We start from the raw sequence: 19609 nt of genomic DNA on the forward strand, positions 1-19609 counted from the left end.
GGCCATTAGTTTAATAAGGTGACGATATTATGATATAGTACTTTATTGTCAGTACTCAGTTCACATTAAACCCTTTAGATTACCCTGTGGCTACTACAACTCCTGATTAAACCCTTTAGATTATCCTGTGGCTACTACAACTCCTGATTAAACCCTTTAGATTATCCTGTGGCTACTACAACTCCTGATTAAACCCTTTAGATTACCCTCTGGCTACTACAACTCCTGATTAAACCCTTTAGATTATCCTGTGGCTACTACAACTCCTGATTAAACCCTTTAGATTACCCTGTGGCTACTACAACTCCTGATTAAACCCTTTAGATTACCCTGTGGCTACTACAACTCCTGATTAAACCCTTTAGATTATCCTGTGGCTACTACAACTCCTGATTAAACCCTTTAGATTACCCTGTGGCTACTACAACTCCTGATTAAACCCTTTAGATTACCCTGTGGCTACTACAACTCCTGATTAAACCCTTTAGATTATCCTGTGGCTACTACAACTCCTGATTAAACCCTTTAGATTACCCTGTGGCTACTACAACTCCTGATTAAACCCTTTAGATTACCCTGTGGCTACTACAACTCCTGATTAAACCCTTTTCTATGTATTAAAGAGCTGGAGAGACAGGAATATTCCTGTTACTAAACACTGTTACTGAACACACACACTATAGCAATTATTACTGTCACAATAACTTTGTAATGCTACTGATGTTATGTTAGACTACATTTACATCAATATGTCTGGGTCCCCACCTACTCGCTCAGGGTTGACGTGTCACACCTGCAGTGATGGGAGGGGCACCAAAATGTGGTGTTTTGATTGGTTAATGGGGGCACTCCCTTAGTATAAAAGTGTATGTTTTGTGTGCACATGACCTGATGAAGATCAAATAGATCGAAACGTTGTCAGTATTTCAATAAAGAACGTCTTTCTTATACCTGTGGTGTGCGGGCCGGGCTCCATCCAATACCTACACCAGTTGTGATGCAACAGAGTTTGCTGTGACCGTTGTGAATTATGGGTGGTGTGGTCTTTGCCAAGACGGTGGATTGTGGCCCATGCCTTCCTGCTGTTATTTGTCATGTTGGTGTTCTCTATATCTTTTAGTCCTGGGCATGACGTTAAACTGTTCCGTTCGAGAGGACAGGCGACCCTCGAATGTAAACGGCCACGAAAGGAAACTATGTGTGTGTGTGAGGTTTCAAGGACAGACTCAATCTTTTGCAAGTCTGCTTGTTGGGTGGTAATGCAGAGGTCCTCGGCGTAGATGAAACGCTGGCATTCTGTGGGTAGTGGCTGGTTGTTTGTGTAGATAATGAAAAGGAGGGGGGCGAGCACGCTACCTTGTGGTAGGTCGTTCTTTTGGGCTCCATTTACTCCTCTGGTCATTTAACTGGACATAGAAGCGCCTGTTGTTGAGGAGGCTTTTCCTGACCATTGTGCCGTGTTGGACAGTGTCATAGGCAGCAGAGAGATCTCTGAACGCTAATCCAGTTATTTGTTTTCCCCCAAAGTTTGAGGGAAAACAAATAACTGGATTAGCGTTTGAGGCTCAAACCCATCCTCAATGTGTTGGGTGAGGTTGAGCTCTGTCCAGCACAGGAGCAGCTGGGCTGGAAACCAGCTTGGTCTTTAGTCAGCTTGGTATCTATGAGTGACAACGAGGCGTTGGAGTAGCAGCCTCTCATAGAGCTTGTAGGTGATGCAGAGGAGGGAAATGGGTTGGTAGCTCTTTGGGGATGATGGGTCTTTGCCAGGTTTAGGGATTGCAACCACTTTGGCCTTTCACCAGACAGATGGGATGGTTTTCTGTGCCATGCATGTGTTCAACATCCCCACGAGCCAGGTCTTTGCGTTAGGTCCCAGGTGCTGTATCATTTCTGCCAGTATGTCATCAATCCCTGCTGCTTTTCCGGGTTTCAACTTTCCCATTGCAGTTTCGAGTTCTTCTAGGTCGAAGGGTTTGGTTTGAGGGCTGGCTGATTGTGGTTGGTCTGATACCACTGTGCGATGGTATTCTCCTGTGGGTCGGCGGCGGTGTTGGTTTACGACTGTTGGCCACCAGTTGTGATGCAACAGAGTTTGCTGTGACCGTTGTGAACTATGGGTGGTGTTTTTTGTCATGTTGGTGTTCTCTATATCTTTTCGTCCTGGGCATGACGTTAAACTGTTCTGTTCGAGAGGACCGGCGACCCTCAAATGTAAACAGCCACGAAAGGAAACTTTCGAGATCTCTGAACGCTAATCCAGTTATTTTTTAACCCTCAAAGTTTGAGGGAAAACAAATAACTGGATTAGCGTATGAGGCTCAAACCCATCCTCAATGTGTTGGGTGAGGTTGAGCTCTGTCCAGCACAGGAGCAGCTGGGACGGAAACCAGCTTGGTCTTTAGTCAGCTTGGTATCTATGAGTGACAACGAAGCGTTGGAGTATCAGCCTCTCATAGAGCTTGTAAGTGATGCAGAGGAGGGAAATGGGTTGGTAGCTCTTTGGGGATGATGGGTCTTTGCCAGGTTTGGGGATTGCAACCACTTTGGCCTTTCACCAGACAGATGGGATGGTTTTCTGTGCCATGCATGTGTTCAGCATCCCCACGAGCCAGGTCTTTGTGTTAGTTCCCAGGTGCTGTATCATTTCTGCCAGTATGTCATCAATCCCTGCTGTTTTTCCGGGTTTCAACTTTCCCATTGCAGTTTTGAGTTCTTCTAGGTCGAAGGGTTTGGTTTGAGGGCTGGCTGATTGTGGTTGGTCTGATACCACTGTGCAATGGTATTCTCCTGTGGGTCGGTGGAGGTGTTGGTTTACGACTGTTGGCCACCAGTTGTGATGCAACAGAGTTCGCTGTGACCGTTGTGAATTATGGGTGGCTCCCAGAGGTCCTTGATCCCCATGGGGTCCAACAGCGGTCATTGAAGCGTGCACACACAAATGCACATATGCACCTACACACGCACAGGCGCACATGCGTATGCACACCTGGACCTGTAAATTAACAACACAAAAACTAAGGCACTGGTGTCGGACTTCTGGTTCACCGGAACGGGGTTCAACTCCCTGCAGTGCCCTGCTCAATGTGTTGTATTTACATGGTTCATTGGTCCATGGTCTCAGGTCATTGAGCGGCGTGCTATATAGACAACGCTATATACTGTTATTTTTCATGTTGGTGTTCTCTATATCTTTTCGTCCTGGGCATGACGTTAAACTGTTCCGTTCGAGAGGACCGGCGACCCTCGAATGTAAACAGCCACGAAAGGAGTTGTTATTTAGGGCTGTGTCGACCAATTTGGTGTGACGTGATCGGCTCCAGCTTGAGCAGGCATACTCTGCTGTAGAGAAAGACAGGGCCATGGCAGTTGCACTGATTGTTTGTGGGTCTGCGTCCCACTTGGAGTTCACTAGTTTTCACAGGATGTTATTGTGGGTGTTGACCGTGGCTTTTGTGTTCTCCAGGTGTTCTTTTTTGGAGAGTTTGTGATGCTCAGTTCTTTTTTTGCATACTATAGCACGCCGTTTTTCATCATTTTTGACGATTTGACAAAAATGACAAAATAAAAAAAACGATGGGTTATAGCCCATGTTTTTTGAAATTTTGAAAAAAAAGGTTATCCTCGTTTCTCATCATTTTGGACCATGGGCTATAGCCCATATGGTACGGCATACTATAGCACGCCGTTTTTCATCATTTTTGACGATTTGACAAAAATGACAAAATGAAAAAAACGATTGGTTATAGCCCATGTTTTTTGAAATTTTGAAAAAAAAAGTTATCCTCGTTTCTCATCATTTTGGACCATGGGCTATAGCCCATATGGTACGGCATACTATAGCACGCCGTTTTTCATCATTTTTGACGATTTGACAAAAATGACAAAATGAAAAAAACGATGGGTTATAGCTAGGGCTGTCACGATTCGCCTAGTCCACGATTCAATTCAATTTTCGATTTGCAGCTCACGATTCGATTCGATGTTCGATTCGCTATCACGATTCGCCTAGTCCACGATTCAATTCAATTTTCGATTTGAAGCTCACGATTTGCTTCGATGTTCGATTAAATTTTTTCAATCTATTTTTTAAAAACCTCCTTTTTCAGCATTGAGGGCTATATTCATTATAATTTAGGCCAATATCTTGGTTTGTAAAGAAAAACACTTGTTTCCCAATAAGTCATATTTATTTTCTATAAATAACAAATCAGAATGAGAATAATAAAAGGTTTAACAACTTTGGGTTTTATGCCCTAACATTTTTTAAATGTTTCTTTAAGATGAGATGACTTGTAACATTCTTGTTAAGCTCTAAGTAAGTAAAAGAAAGGAAAAAAAAGACAAATAGTATATAGACCCATCTGTTGTTAGTGCAATTTGATCTGCATGGCTCAGCCCTTCAGTGATTTGTGCCCTCACTTTATCATACATGCCAGGCAACACACGCGTGGTCATATGCGACCTGCATGGCATTTTGTAACGTGGTTCTGCTGTTCTGCAACTCTCATTAAATATTGAAAGCCAGCGTTTTCCACCATTGAAAGTGGTCGCATGTCTGCAGCTATGCAGACCGCAACTCCGTGCGTTAATTGTTTTGCACGGGGCGAATTAGCTGAGAGCTTTTCTCTATAAGAATCTAGAATATAGTTGGCTGTGTTGTTGTCTTTGTACAATCGTCGTTGGACAGATCGATTTCTTTGTGATGTCTGCTAAGATGCTGGCCCATATTTGACGTGTTGCCTTATTTCCGTGTATCATCGTTGTCGCTGTCTAACGGCACTGGCCATGTGAAACGCAACAGCGGTCTCGTTCTCTCACGTCAACTCCTCTCTCCTCTCTCTCTTTCTCTCTGTGTGTGTGTGTGTGTGTGTGTGTGTGTGTGTGTGTGTGTGTGTGTGACTGACTGTGTGTGTGGCACGGCTCCGATACAGCTGGCTTTCGTCTCTTTTTTTTCTCCATGCATTCGCATGGGCGGAATGGCCCGGCCGCTCGCGGAAGTAAAAACATAAAACATCGCAAGACGGTGCGTCATTTCGATACACTGAATCGAACGTCAATTTCGATTCAATGTGACAGCCTTGATTATAGACCATGTTTTTTGAAATTTTGGAAAAAAAAATATCCTCGTTTCTCATCATTTTGGACCATGGGCTATAGCCCATATGGTACGGCATACTATAGCACGCCGTTTTTCATCATTTTTGACGATTTGACAAAAATGACAAAATGAAAAAAACGATGGGTTATAGCCCATGTTTTTTGAAATTTTGAAAAAAAAGGTTATCCTCGTTTCTCATCATTTTGGACCATGGGCTATAGCCCATATGGTACGGCATACTATAGCACGCCGTTTTTCATCATTTTTGACGATTTGACAAAAATGACAAAATTAAAAAAAAACGATGGGTTATAGCCCATGTTTTTTGAAATTTTGAAAAAAAAATTATCCTCGTTTCTCATCATTTTGGACCATAGCCCATATGGTACGGCATACTATAGCACGCCGTTTTTCATCATTTTTGACGATTTGACAAAAATGACAAAATGAAAAAAACGATGGGTTATAGCCCATGTTTTTTGAAATTTTGGGAAAAAAATTTATCCTCGTTTCTCATCATTTTGGACCATGGGCTATAGCCCATATGGTACGGCATACTATAGCACGCCGTTTTTCATCATTTTTGACGATTTGACAAAAATGACAAAATTAAAAAAAAACGATGGGTTATAGCCCATGTTTTTTGAAATTTTGAAAAAAAAATTATCCTCGTTTCTCATCATTTTGGACTATAGCCCATATGGTACGGCATACTATAGCACGCCGTTTTTAATCATTTTTGACGATTTGACAAAAATGACAAAATAAAAAAAACATGGGTTATAGCCCATCGTTTTTTGAATTTTTGAAAAAAATGTTATCCTCATTTTTCATCATTTTTTAACATGGGCTATAGCCCCTACCGTACGGCATACTATAGCACGCCGTTTTTCATCATTTTTGAGGATTTGAAGAAAATTCAAAATTTCAAAAAACATGGGTTATAGTCCATCGTTTTTTGAATTTTTGAAAAAAAAATTATCCTCCTTTTTCATCATTTTTGAACATGGGCTATAGCCCCTACCGTACGGCATACTATAGCACGCCGTTTTTCATCATTTTTGAGGATTTGAAGAAAATTCAAAATTTCAAAAAACATGGGTTATAGCCCATCGTTTTTTGAATTTTTGAAAAAAAATTTATCCTCCTTTTTCATCATTTTTGAACATGGGCTATAGCCCCTACCGTACGGCATACTATAGCACGCCGCTTTTCATCATTTTTTAGGATTTGAAGAAAATTCAAAATTTCAAAAAACATGGGTTATAGCCCATTGTTTTTTTAATTTTTGAAAAAAATGTTATCCTCATTTTTCATCATTTTTGAACATGCGCTATAGCCCCTACCGTACGGCATACTATAGCACGCCGTTTTTCATCATTTTTGAGGATTTGAAGAAAATTCAAAATTTCAAAAAACATGGGTTATAGCCCATCGTTTTTTGAATTTTTGAAAAAAATGTTATCCTCATTTTTCATCATTTTTGAACATGGGCTATAGCCCCTACCGTACGGCATACTATAGCACGCCGTTTTTCATCAGTTTTGAGGATTTGAAGAAAATTCAAAATTTCAAAAAACATGGGTTATAGCCCATCGTTTTTTGAATTTTTGAAAAAAATGTTATCCTCATTTTTCATCATTTTTGAACATGGGCTATAGCCCCTACCGTACGGCATACTATACCACGCCGTTTTTCATCATTTTTGAGGATTTTAAGAAAATTAAAAATTTCAAAAAACATGGGTTATAGCCCATCGTTTTTTGAATTTTTGAAAAAAATGTTATCCTCATTTTTCATCATTTTTGAACATGGGCTATAGCCCCTACCGTACGGCATACTATAGCACGCCGTTTTTCATCATTTTTGAGGATTTGAAGAAAATTCAAAAATTTCAAAAAACATGGGTTATAGCCCATCGTTTTTTGAATTTTTGAAAAAAATGTTATCCTCATTTTTCATCATTTTTGAACATGGGCTATAGCCCCTACCGTACGGCATACTATAGCACGCCGTTTTTCATCATTTTTGAGGATTTGAAGAAAATTCAAAATTTCAAAAAACATGGGTTATAGCCCATCGTTTTTTGAATTTTTGAAAAAAATGTTATCCTCATTTTTCATCATTTTTTAACATGGGCTATAGCCCCTACCGTACGGCATACTATAGCACGCCGTTTTTCATCATTTTTGAGGATTTGAAGAAAATTCAAAATTTCAAAAAACATGGGTTATAGCCCATTGTTTTTTTAATTTTTGAAAAAAATGTTATCCTCATTTTTCATCATTTTTGAACATGCGCTATAGCCCCTACCGTACGGCATACTATAGCACGCCGTTTTTCATCATTTTTGAGGATTTTAAGAAAATTAAAAATTTCAAAAAACATGGGTTATAGCCCATTGTTTTTTTAATTTTTGAAAAAAATGTTATCCTCATTTTTCATCATTTTTGAACATGCGCTATAGCCCCTACCGTACGGCATACTATAGCACGCCGTTTTTCATCATTTTTGAGGATTTGAAGAAAATTCAAAATTTCAAAAAACATGGGTTATAGCCCATCGTTTTTTGAATTTTTGAAAAAAATGTTATCCTCATTTTTCATCATTTTTGAACATGGGCTATAGCCCCTACCGTACGGCATACTATAGCACGCCGTTTTTCATCATTTTTGAGGATTTGAAGAAAATTCAAAATTTCAAAAAACATGGGTTATAGCCCATCGTTTTTTGAATTTTTGAAAAAAAGATTATCCTCCTTTTTCATCATTTTTGAACATGGGCTATAGCCCCTACCGTACGGCATACTATAGCACGCCGTTTTTCATCATTTTTGACGATTTGACAAAAATGACAAAATGAAAAAAACGATGGGTTATAGCTAGGGCTGTCACGATTCGCCTAGTCCACGATACAATTCAATTTTCGATTTGCAGCTCACGATTCGATTCGATGTTCGATTCGCTATCACGATTCGCCTAGTCCACGATTCAATTCAATTTTCGATTTGAAGCTCACGATTTGCTTCGATGTTCGATTAAAAAATTTCAATCTATTTTTTAAAAACCTCCTTTTTCAGCATTGAGGGCTATATTCATTATAATTTAGGCCAATATCTTGGTTTGTAAAGAAAAACACTTGTTTCCCAATAAGTCATATTTATTTTCTATAAATAACAAATCAGAATGAGAATAATAAAAGGTTTAACAACTTTGGGTTTTATGCCCTAACATTTTTTAAATGTTTCTTTAAGATGAGATGACTTGTAACATTCTTGTTAAGCTCTAAGTAAGTAAAAGAAAGGAAAAAAAAGACAAATAGTATATAGACCCATCTGTTGTTAGTGCAATTTGATCTGCATGGCTCAGCCCTTCAGTGATTTGTGCCCTCACTTTATCATACATGCCAGGCAACACACGCGTGGTCATATGCGACCTGCATGGCATTTTGTAACGTGGTTCTGCTGTTCTGCAACTCTCATTAAATATTGAAAGCCAGCGTTTTCCACCATTGAAAGTGGTCGCATGTCTGCAGCTATGCAGACCGCAACTCCGTGCGTTAATTGTTTTGCACGGGGCGAATTAGCTGAGAGCTTTTCTCTATAAGAATCTAGAATATAGTTGGCTGTGTTGTTGTCTTTGTACAATCGTCGTTGGACAGATCGATTTCTTTGTGATGTCTGCTAAGATGCTGGCCCATATTTGACGTGTTGCCTTATTTCCGTGTATCATCGTCGTCGCTGTCTAACGGCACTGGCCATGTGAAACGCAACAGCGGTCTCGTTCTCTCACGTCAACTCCTCTCTCCTCTCTCTCTTTCTCTGTGTGTGTGTGTGTGTGTGTGACTGACTGTGTGTGTGGCACGGCTCCGATACAGCTGGCTTTCGTCTCTTTTTTTTCTCCATGCATTCGCATGGGCGGAATGGCCCGGCCGCTCGCGGAAGTAAAAACATAAAACATCGCAAGACGGTGCGTCATTTCGATACACTGAATCGAACGTCAATTTCGATTCAATGTGACAGCCTTGATTATAGACCATGTTTTTTGAAATTTTGGAAAAAAAAATATCCTCGTTTCTCATCATTTTGGACCATGGGCTATAGCCCATATGGTACGGCATACTATAGCACGCCGTTTTTCATCATTTTTGACGATTTGACAAAAATGACAAAATGAAAAAAACGATGGGTTATAGCCCATGTTTTTTGAAATTTTGAAAAAAATTATCCTCGTTTCTCATCATTTTGGACCATGGGCTATAGCCCATATGGTACGGCATACTATAGCACGCCGTTTTTCATCATTTTTGACGATTTGACAAAAATGACAAAATGAAAAAAACGATGGGTTATAGCCCATGTTTTTTGAAATTTTGGGAAAAAAAATTATCCTCGTTTCTCATCATTTTGGACCATGGGCTATAGCCCATATGGTACGGCATACTATAGCACGCCGTTTTTAATCATTTTTGACGATTTGACAAAAATGACAAAATAAAAAAAACGATGGGTTATAGCCCATGTTTTTTGAATTTTTGAAAAAAATGTTATCCTCATTTTTCATCATTTTTGAACATGGGCTATAGCCCCTACCGTACGGCATACTATAGCACGCCGTTTTTCATCATTTTTGATGATTTGAAGAAAATTCTAAATTTCAAAAAACATGGGTTATAGCCCATCGTTTTTTGAATTTTTGAAAAAAATGTTATCCTCCTTTTTCATCATTTTTGAACATGGGCTATAGCCCCTACCGTACGGCATACTATAGCACGCCGTTTTTCATCATTTTTGAGGATTTGAAGAAAATTAAAAATTTCAAAAAACATGGGTTATAGCCCATCGTTTTTTGAATTTTTGAAAAAAATGTTATCCTCATTTTTCATCATTTTTTAACATGGGCTATAGCCCCTACCGTACGGCATACTATAGCACGCCGTTTTTCATCATTTTTGAGGATTTGAAGAAAATTCAAAATTTCAAAAAACATGGGTTATAGCCCATCGTTTTTTGAATTTTTGAAAAAAAATTATCCTCCTTTTTCATCATTTTTGAACATGGGCTATAGCCCCTACCGTACGGCATACTATAGCACGCCGTTTTTCATCATTTTTGAGGATTTGAAGAAAATTCAAAATTTCAAAAAACATGGGTTATAGCCCATTGTTTTTTTAATTTTTGAAAAAAAATTATCCTCCTTTTTCATCATTTTTGAACATGGGCTATAGCCCCTACCGTACGGCATACTATAGCACGCCGTTTTTCATCATTTTTTAGGATTTGAAGAAAATTCAAAATTTCAAAAAACATGGGTTATAGCCCATCGTTTTTTGAATTTTTGAAAAAAATGTTATCCTCATTTTTCATCATTTTTGAACATGGGCTATAGCCCCTACCGTACGGCATACTATAGCACGCCGTTTTTCATCATTTTTGAGGATTTGAAGAAAATTCAAAATTTCAAAAAACATGGGTTATAGCCCATCGTTTTTTGAATTTTTGAAAAAAATGTTATCCTCATTTTTCATCATTTTTTAACATGGGCTATAGCCCCTACCGTACGGCATACTATAGCACGCCGTTTTTCATCATTTTTGAGGATTTTAAGAAAATTAAAAATTTCAAAAAACATGGGTTATAGCCCATCGTTTTTTGAATTTTTGAAAAAAATGTTATCCTCATTTTTCATCATTTTTGAACATGGGCTATAGCCCCTACCGTACGGCATACTATAGCACGCCGTTTTTCATCATTTTTGTGGATTTGAAGAAAATTCAAAACTTCAAAAAACATGGGTTATAGCCCATCGTTTTTTGAATTTTTGAAAAAAATGTTATCCTCATTTTTCATCATTTTTGAACATGGGCTATAGCCCCTACCGTACGGCATACTATAGCACGCCGTTTTTCATCATTTTTTAGGATTTGAAGAAAATTCAAAATTTCAAAAAACATGGGTTATAGCCCATCGTTTTTTGAATTTTTGAAAAAAATGTTATCCTCATTTTTCATCATTTTTGAACATGGGCTATAGCCCCTACCGTACGGCATACTATAGCACGCCGTTTTTCATCATTTTTGAGGATTTGAAGAAAATTCAAAATTTCAAAAAACATGGGTTATAGCCCATCGTTTTTTTTATTTTTGAAAAAAATGTTATCCTCATTTTTCATCATTTTTGAACATGGGCTATAGCCCCTACCGTACGGCATACTATAGCACGCCGTTTTTCATCATTTTTGTGGATTTGAAGAAAATTCAAAATTTCAAAAACATGGGTTATAGCCCATCGTTTTTTGAATTTTTGAAAAAAATGTTATCCTCATTTTTCATCATTTTTGAACATGGGCTATAGCCCCTACCGTACGGCATACTATAGCACGCCGTTTTTCATCATTTTTGAGGATTTGAAGAAAATTCAAAATTTCAAAAAACATGGGTTATAGCCCATCGTTTTTTGAATTTTTGAAAAAAATGTTATCCTCATTTTTCATCATTTTTGAACATGGGCTATAGCCCCTACCGTACGGCATACTATAACACGCCGTTTTTCATCATTTTTGAGGATTTGAAGAAAATTCAAAATTTCAAAAAACATGGGTTATAGCCCATCGTTTTTTTTATTTTTGAAAAAAATGTTATCCTCATTTTTCATCATTTTTGAACATGGGCTATAGCCCCTACCGTACGGCATACTATAGCACGCCGTTTTTAATCATTTTTGTGGATTTGAAGAAAATTCAAAATTTCAAAAAACATGGGTTAGCCCATCGTTTTTTGAATTTTTGAAAAAAAAATTATCCTCATTTTTCATCATTTTTGAACATGGGCTATAGCCCCTACCGTACGGCATACTATAGCACGCCGTTTTTCATCATTTTTGTGGATTTGAAGAAAATTCAAAATTTCAAAAAACATGGGTTATAGCCCATCGTTTTTTGAATTTTTGAAAAAAATGTTATCCTCATTTTTCATCATTTTTGAACATGGGCTATAGCCCCTACCGTACGGCATACTATAGCACGCCGTTTTTCATCATTTTTGAGGATTTGAAGAAAATTCAAAATTTCAAAAAACATGGGTTATAGCCCATCGTTTTTTGAATTTTTGAAAAAAATGTTATCCTCATTTTTCATCATTTTTGAACATGGGCTATAGCCCGTACCGTACGGCATACTATAGCACGCCGTTTTTCATCATTTTTGAGGATTTGAAGAAATTTCAAAATTTCAAAAAACATGGGTTATAGCCCATCGTTTTTTTTATTTTTGAAAAAAATGTTATCCTCATTTTTCATCATTTTTGAACATGGGCTATAGCCCCTACCGTACGGCATACTATAGCACGCCGTTTTTCATCATTTTTGTGGATTTGAAGAAAATTCAAAATTTCAAAAAACATGGGTTATAGCCCATCGTTTTTTGAATTTTTGAAAAAAATGTTATCCTCATTTTTCATCATTTTTGAACATGGGCTATAGCCCCTACCGTACGGCATACTATAGCACGCCGTTTTTCATCATTTTTGAGGATTTGAAGAAAATTCAAAATTTCAAAAAACATGGGTTATAGCCCATCGTTTTTTGAATTTTTGAAAAAAATGTTATCCTCATTTTTCATCATTTTTGAACATGGGCTATAGCCCGTACCGTACGGCATACTATAGCACGCCGTTTTTCATCATTTTTGAGGATTTGAAGAAATTTCAAAATTTCAAAAAACATGGGTTATAGCCCATCGTTTTTTTTATTTTTGAAAAAAATGTTATCCTCATTTTTCATCATTTTTGAACATGGGCTATAGCCCCTACCGTACGGCATACTATAGCACGCCGTTTTTCATCATTTTTGTGGATTTGAAGAAAATTCAAAATTTCAAAAAACATGGGTTATAGCCCATCGTTTTTTGAATTTTTGAAAAAAATGTTATCCTCATTTTTCATCATTTTTGAACATGGGCTATAGCCCCTACCGTACGGCATACTATAGCACGCCGTTTTTCATCATTTTTGAGGATTTGAAGAAAATTCAAAATTTCAAAAAACATGGGTTATAGCCCATCGTTTTTTGAATTTTTGAAAAAAAAATTATCCTCATTTTTCATCATTTTTGAACATGGGCTATAGCCCGTACCGTACGGCATACTATAGCACGCCGTTTTTCATCATTTTTGAGGATTTGAAGAAATTTCAAAATTTCAAAAAACATGGGTTATAGCCCATCGTTTTTTTTATTTTTGAAAAAAATGTTATCCTCATTTTTCATCATTTTTGAACATGGGCTATAGCCCCTACCGTACGGCATACTATAGCACGCCGTTTTTCATCATTTTTGTGGATTTGAAGAAAATTCAAAATTTCAAAAAACATGGGTTATAGGCTTATAGCCCATCGTTTTTTGAATTTTTGAAAAAAATGTTATCCTCATTTTTCATCATTTTTGAACATGGGCTATAGCCCCTACCGTACGGCATACTATAGCACGCCGTTTTTCATCATTTTTTAGGATTTGAAGAAAATTCAAAATTTCAAAAAACATGGGTTATAGCCCATCGTTTTTTGAATTTTTGAAAAAAATGTTATCCTCATTTTTCATCATTTTTGAACATGGGCTATAGCCCCTACCGTACGGCATACTATAGCACGCCGTTTTTCATCATTTTTGAGGATTTGAAGAAAATTCAAAATTTCAAAAAACATGGGTTATAGCCCATCGTTTTTTTTATTTTTGAAAAAAATGTTATCCTCATTTTTCATCATTTTTGAACATGGGCTATAGCCCCTACCGTACGGCATACTATAGCACGCCGTTTTTCATCATTTTTGTGGATTTGAAGAAAATTCAAAATTTCAAAAACATGGGTTATAGCCCATCGTTTTTTGAATTTTTGAAAAAAATGTTATCCTCATTTTTCATCATTTTTGAACATGGGCTATAGCCCCTACCGTACGGCATACTATAGCACGCCGTTTTTCATCATTTTTGAGGATTTGAAGAAAATTCAAAATTTCAAAAAACATGGGTTATAGCCCATCGTTTTTTGAATTTTTGAAAAAAATGTTATCCTCATTTTTCATCATTTTTGAACATGGGCTATAGCCCCTACCGTACGGCATACTATAACACGCCGTTTTTCATCATTTTTGAGGATTTGAAGAAAATTCAAAATTTCAAAAAACATGGGTTATAGCCCATCGTTTTTTTTATTTTTGAAAAAAATGTTATCCTCATTTTTCATCATTTTTGAACATGGGCTATAGCCCCTACCGTACGGCATACTATAGCACGCCGTTTTTAATCATTTTTGTGGATTTGAAGAAAATTCAAAATTTCAAAAAACATGGGTTAGCCCATCGTTTTTTGAATTTTTGAAAAAAAAATTATCCTCATTTTTCATCATTTTTGAACATGGGCTATAGCCCCTACCGTACGGCATACTATAGCACGCCGTTTTTCATCATTTTTGTGGATTTGAAGAAAATTCAAAATTTCAAAAAACATGGGTTATAGCCCATCGTTTTTTGAATTTTTGAAAAAAATGTTATCCTCATTTTTCATCATTTTTGAACATGGGCTATAGCCCCTACCGTACGGCATACTATAGCACGCCGTTTTTCATCATTTTTGAGGATTTGAAGAAAATTCAAAATTTCAAAAAACATGGGTTATAGCCCATCGTTTTTTGAATTTTTGAAAAAAATGTTATCCTCATTTTTCATCATTTTTGAACATGGGCTATAGCCCGTACCGTACGGCATACTATAGCACGCCGTTTTTCATCATTTTTGAGGATTTGAAGAAATTTCAAAATTTCAAAAAACATGGGTTATAGCCCATCGTTTTTTTTATTTTTGAAAAAAATGTTATCCTCATTTTTCATCATTTTTGAACATGGGCTATAGCCCCTACCGTACGGCATACTATAGCACGCCGTTTTTCATCATTTTTGTGGATTTGAAGAAAATTCAAAATTTCAAAAAACATGGGTTATAGCCCATCGTTTTTTGAATTTTTGAAAAAAATGTTATCCTCATTTTTCATCATTTTTGAACATGGGCTATAGCCCCTACCGTACGGCATACTATAGCACGCCGTTTTTCATCATTTTTGAGGATTTGAAGAAAATTCAAAATTTCAAAAAACATGGGTTATAGCCCATCGTTTTTTGAATTTTTGAAAAAAATGTTATCCTCATTTTTCATCATTTTTGAACATGGGCTATAGCCCGTACCGTACGGCATACTATAGCACGCCGTTTTTCATCATTTTTGAGGATTTGAAGAAATTTCAAAATTTCAAAAAACATGGGTTATAGCCCATCGTTTTTTTTATTTTTGAAAAAAATGTTATCCTCATTTTTCATCATTTTTGAACATGGGCTATAGCCCCTACCGTACGGCATACTATAGCACGCCGTTTTTCATCATTTTTGTGGATTTGAAGAAAATTCAAAATTTCAAAAAACATGGGTTATAGCCCATCGTTTTTTGAATTTTTGAAAAAAATGTTATCCTCATTTTTCATCATTTTTGAACATGGGCTATAGCCCCTACCGTACGGCATACTATAGCACGCCGTTTTTCATCATTTTTGAGGATTTGAAGAAAATTCAAAATTTCAAAAAACATGGGTTATAGCCCATCGTTTTTTGAATTTTTGAAAAAAAAATTATCCTCATTTTTCATCATTTTTGAACATGGGCTATAGCCCGTACCGTACGGCATACTATAGCACGCCGTTTTTCATCATTTTTGAGGATTTGAAGAAATTTCAAAATTTCAAAAAACATGGGTTATAGCCCATCGTTTTTTTTATTTTTGAAAAAAATGTTATCCTCATTTTTCATCATTTTTGAACATGGGCTATAGCCCCTACCGTACGGCATACTATAGCACGCCGTTTTTCATCATTTTTGTGGATTTGAAGAAAATTCAAAATTTCAAAAAACATGGGTTATAGGCTTATAGCCCATCGTTTTTTGAATTTTTGAAAAAAATGTTATCCTCATTTTTCATCATTTTTGAACATGGGCTATAGCCCCTACCGTACGGCGTACTATAGCACGCCGTTTTTCATCATTTTTGAGGATTTGAAGAAAATTCAAAATTTCAAAAAACATGGGTTATAGCCCATCGTTTTTTGAATTTTTGAAAAAAATGTTATCCTCATTTTTCATCATTTTTGAACATGGGCTATAGCCCGTACCGTACGGCATACTATAGCACGCCGTTTCTCATCATTTTTGAGGATTTGAAGAAATTTCAAAATTTCAAAAAACATGGGTTATAGCCCATCGTTTTTTTTATTTTTGAAAAAAATGTTATCCTCATTTTTCATCATTTTTGAACATGGGCTATAGCCCCTACCGTACGGCATACTATAGCACGCCGTTTTTCATCATTTTTGAGGATTTGAAGAAAATTCAAAATTTCAAAAAACATGGGTTATAGCCCATCGTTTTTTGAATTTTTGAAAAAAATGTTATCCTCATTTTTCATCATTTTTGAACATGGGCTATAGCCCGTACCGTACGGCATACTATAGCACGCCGTTTTTCATCATTTTTGAGGATTTGAAGAAATTTCAAAATTTCAAAAAACATGGGTTATAGCCCATCGTTTTTATATTTTTGAAAAAAATGTTATCCTCATTTTTCATCATTTTTGAACATGGGCTATAGCCCCTACCGTACGGCATACTATAGCACGCCGTTTTTCATCATTTTTGAGGATTTGAAGAAATTTCAAAATTTCAAAAAACATGGGTTATAGCCCATCGTTTTTTTTATTTTTGAAAAAAATGTTATCCTCATTTTTCATCATTTTTGAACATGGGCTATAGCCCCTACCGTACGGCATACTATAGCACGCCGTTTTTCATCATTTTTGTGGATTTGAAGAAAATTCAAAATTTCAAAAAACATGGGTTATAGCCCATCGTTTTTTGAATTTTTGAAAAAAATGTTATCCTCATTTTTCATCATTTTTGAACATGGGCTATAGCCCCTACCGTACGGCATACTATAGCACGCCGTTTTTCATCATTTTTGAGGATTTGAAGAAAATTCAAAATTTCAAAAAACATGGGTTATAGCCCATCGTTTTTTGAATTTTTGAAAAAAATGTTATCCTCATTTTTCATCATTTTTGAACATGGGCTATAGCCCGTACCGTACGGCATACTATAGCACGCCGTTTTTCATCATTTTTGAGGATTTGAAGAAATTTCAAAATTTCAAAAAACATGGGTTATAGCCCATCGTTTTTTTTATTTTTGAAAAAAATGTTATCCTCATTTTTCATCATTTTTGAACATGGGCTATAGCCCCTACCGTACGGCATACTATAGCACGCCGTTTTTCATCATTTTTGTGGATTTGAAGAAAATTCAAAATTTCAAAAAACATGGGTTATAGCCCATCGTTTTTTGAATTTTTGAAAAAAATGTTATCCTCATTTTTCATCATTTTTGAACATGGGCTATAGCCCCTACCGTACGGCATACTATAGCACGCCGTTTTTCATCATTTTTGAGGATTTGAAGAAAATTCAAAATTTCAAAAAACATGGGTTATAGCCCATCGTTTTTTGAATTTTTGAAAAAAAAATTATCCTCATTTTTCATCATTTTTGAACATGGGCTATAGCCCGTACCGTACGGCATACTATAGCACGCCGTTTTTCATCATTTTTGAGGATTTGAAGAAATTTCAAAATTTCAAAAAACATGGGTTATAGCCCATCGTTTTTTTTATTTTTGAAAAAAATGTTATCCTCATTTTTCATCATTTTTGAACATGGGCTATAGCCCCTACCGTACGGCATACTATAGCACGCCGTTTTTCATCATTTTTGTGGATTTGAAGAAAATTCAAAATTTCAAAAAACATGGGTTATAGGCTTATAGCCCATCGTTTTTTGAATTTTTGAAAAAAATGTTATCCTCATTTTTCATCATTTTTGAACATGGGCTATAGCCCCTACCGTACGGCGTACTATAGCACGCCGTTTTTCATCATTTTTGAGGATTTGAAGAAAATTCAAAATTTCAAAAAACATGGGTTATAGCCCATCGTTTTTTGAATTTTTGAAAAAAATGTTATCCTCATTTTTCATCATTTTTGAACATGGGCTATAGCCCGTACCGTACGGCATACTATAGCACGCCGTTTCTCATCATTTTTGAGGATTTGAAGAAATTTCAAAATTTCAAAAAACATGGGTTATAGCCCATCGTTTTTTTTATTTTTGAAAAAAATGTTATCCTCATTTTTCATCATTTTTGAACATGGGCTATAGCCCGTACCGTACGGCATACTATAGCACGCCGTTTTTCATCATTTTTGAGGATTTGAAGAAATTTCAAAATTTCAAAAAACATGGGTTATAGCCCATCGTTTTTTTTATTTTTGAAAAAAATGTTATCCTCATTTTTCATCATTTTTGAACATGGGCTATAGCCCCTACCGTACGGCATACTATAGCACGCCGTTTTTCATCATTTTTGTGGATTTGAAGAAAATTCAAAATTTCAAAAAACATGGGTTATAGCCCATCGTTTTTTGAATTTTTGAAAAAAATGTTATCCTCATTTTTCATCATTTTTGAACATGGGCTATAGCCCCTACCGTACGGCATACTATAGCACGCCGTTTTTCATCATTTTTGAGGATTTGAAGAAAATTCAAAATTTCAAAAAACATGGGTTATAGCCCATCGTTTTTTGAATTTTTGAAAAAAAAATTATCCTCATTTTTCATCATTTTTGAACATGGGCTATAGCCCGTACCGTACGGCATACTATAGCACGCCGTTTTTCATCATTTTTGAGGATTTGAAGAAATTTCAAAATTTCAAAAAACATGGGTTATAGCCCATCGTTTTTTGAATTTTTGAAAAAAAAATTATCCTCATTTTTCATCATTTTTGAACATGGGCTATAGCCCGTACCGTACGGCATACTATAGCACGCCGTTTTTCATCATTTTTGAGGATTTGAAGAAATTTCAAAATTTCAAAAAACATGGGTTATAGCCCATCGTTTTTTTTATTTTTGAAAAAAATGTTATCCTCATTTTTCATCATTTTTGAACATGGGCTATAGCCCCTACCGTACGGCATACTATAGCACGCCGTTTTTCATCATTTTTGTGGATTTGAAGAAAATTCAAAATTTCAAAAAACATGGGTTATAGGCTTATAGCCCATCGTTTTTTGAATTTTTGAAAAAAATGTTATCCTCATTTTTCATCATTTTTGAACATGGGCTATAGCCCCTACCGTACGGCGTACTATAGCACGCCGTTTTTCATCATTTTTGAGGATTTGAAGAAAATTCAAAATTTCAAAAAACATGGGTTATAGCCCATCGTTTTTTGAATTTTTGAAAAAAATGTTATCCTCATTTTTCATCATTTTTGAACATGGGCTATAGCCCGTACCGTACGGCATACTATAGCACGCCGTTTCTCATCATTTTTGAGGATTTGAAGAAATTTCAAAATTTCAAAAAAC

This window comes from Protomyctophum bolini (genome assembly GCF_963924005.1).
Source record: "Protomyctophum bolini genome assembly, chromosome: 20".
NCBI lineage: Eukaryota > Metazoa > Chordata > Actinopteri > Myctophiformes > Myctophidae > Protomyctophum > Protomyctophum bolini.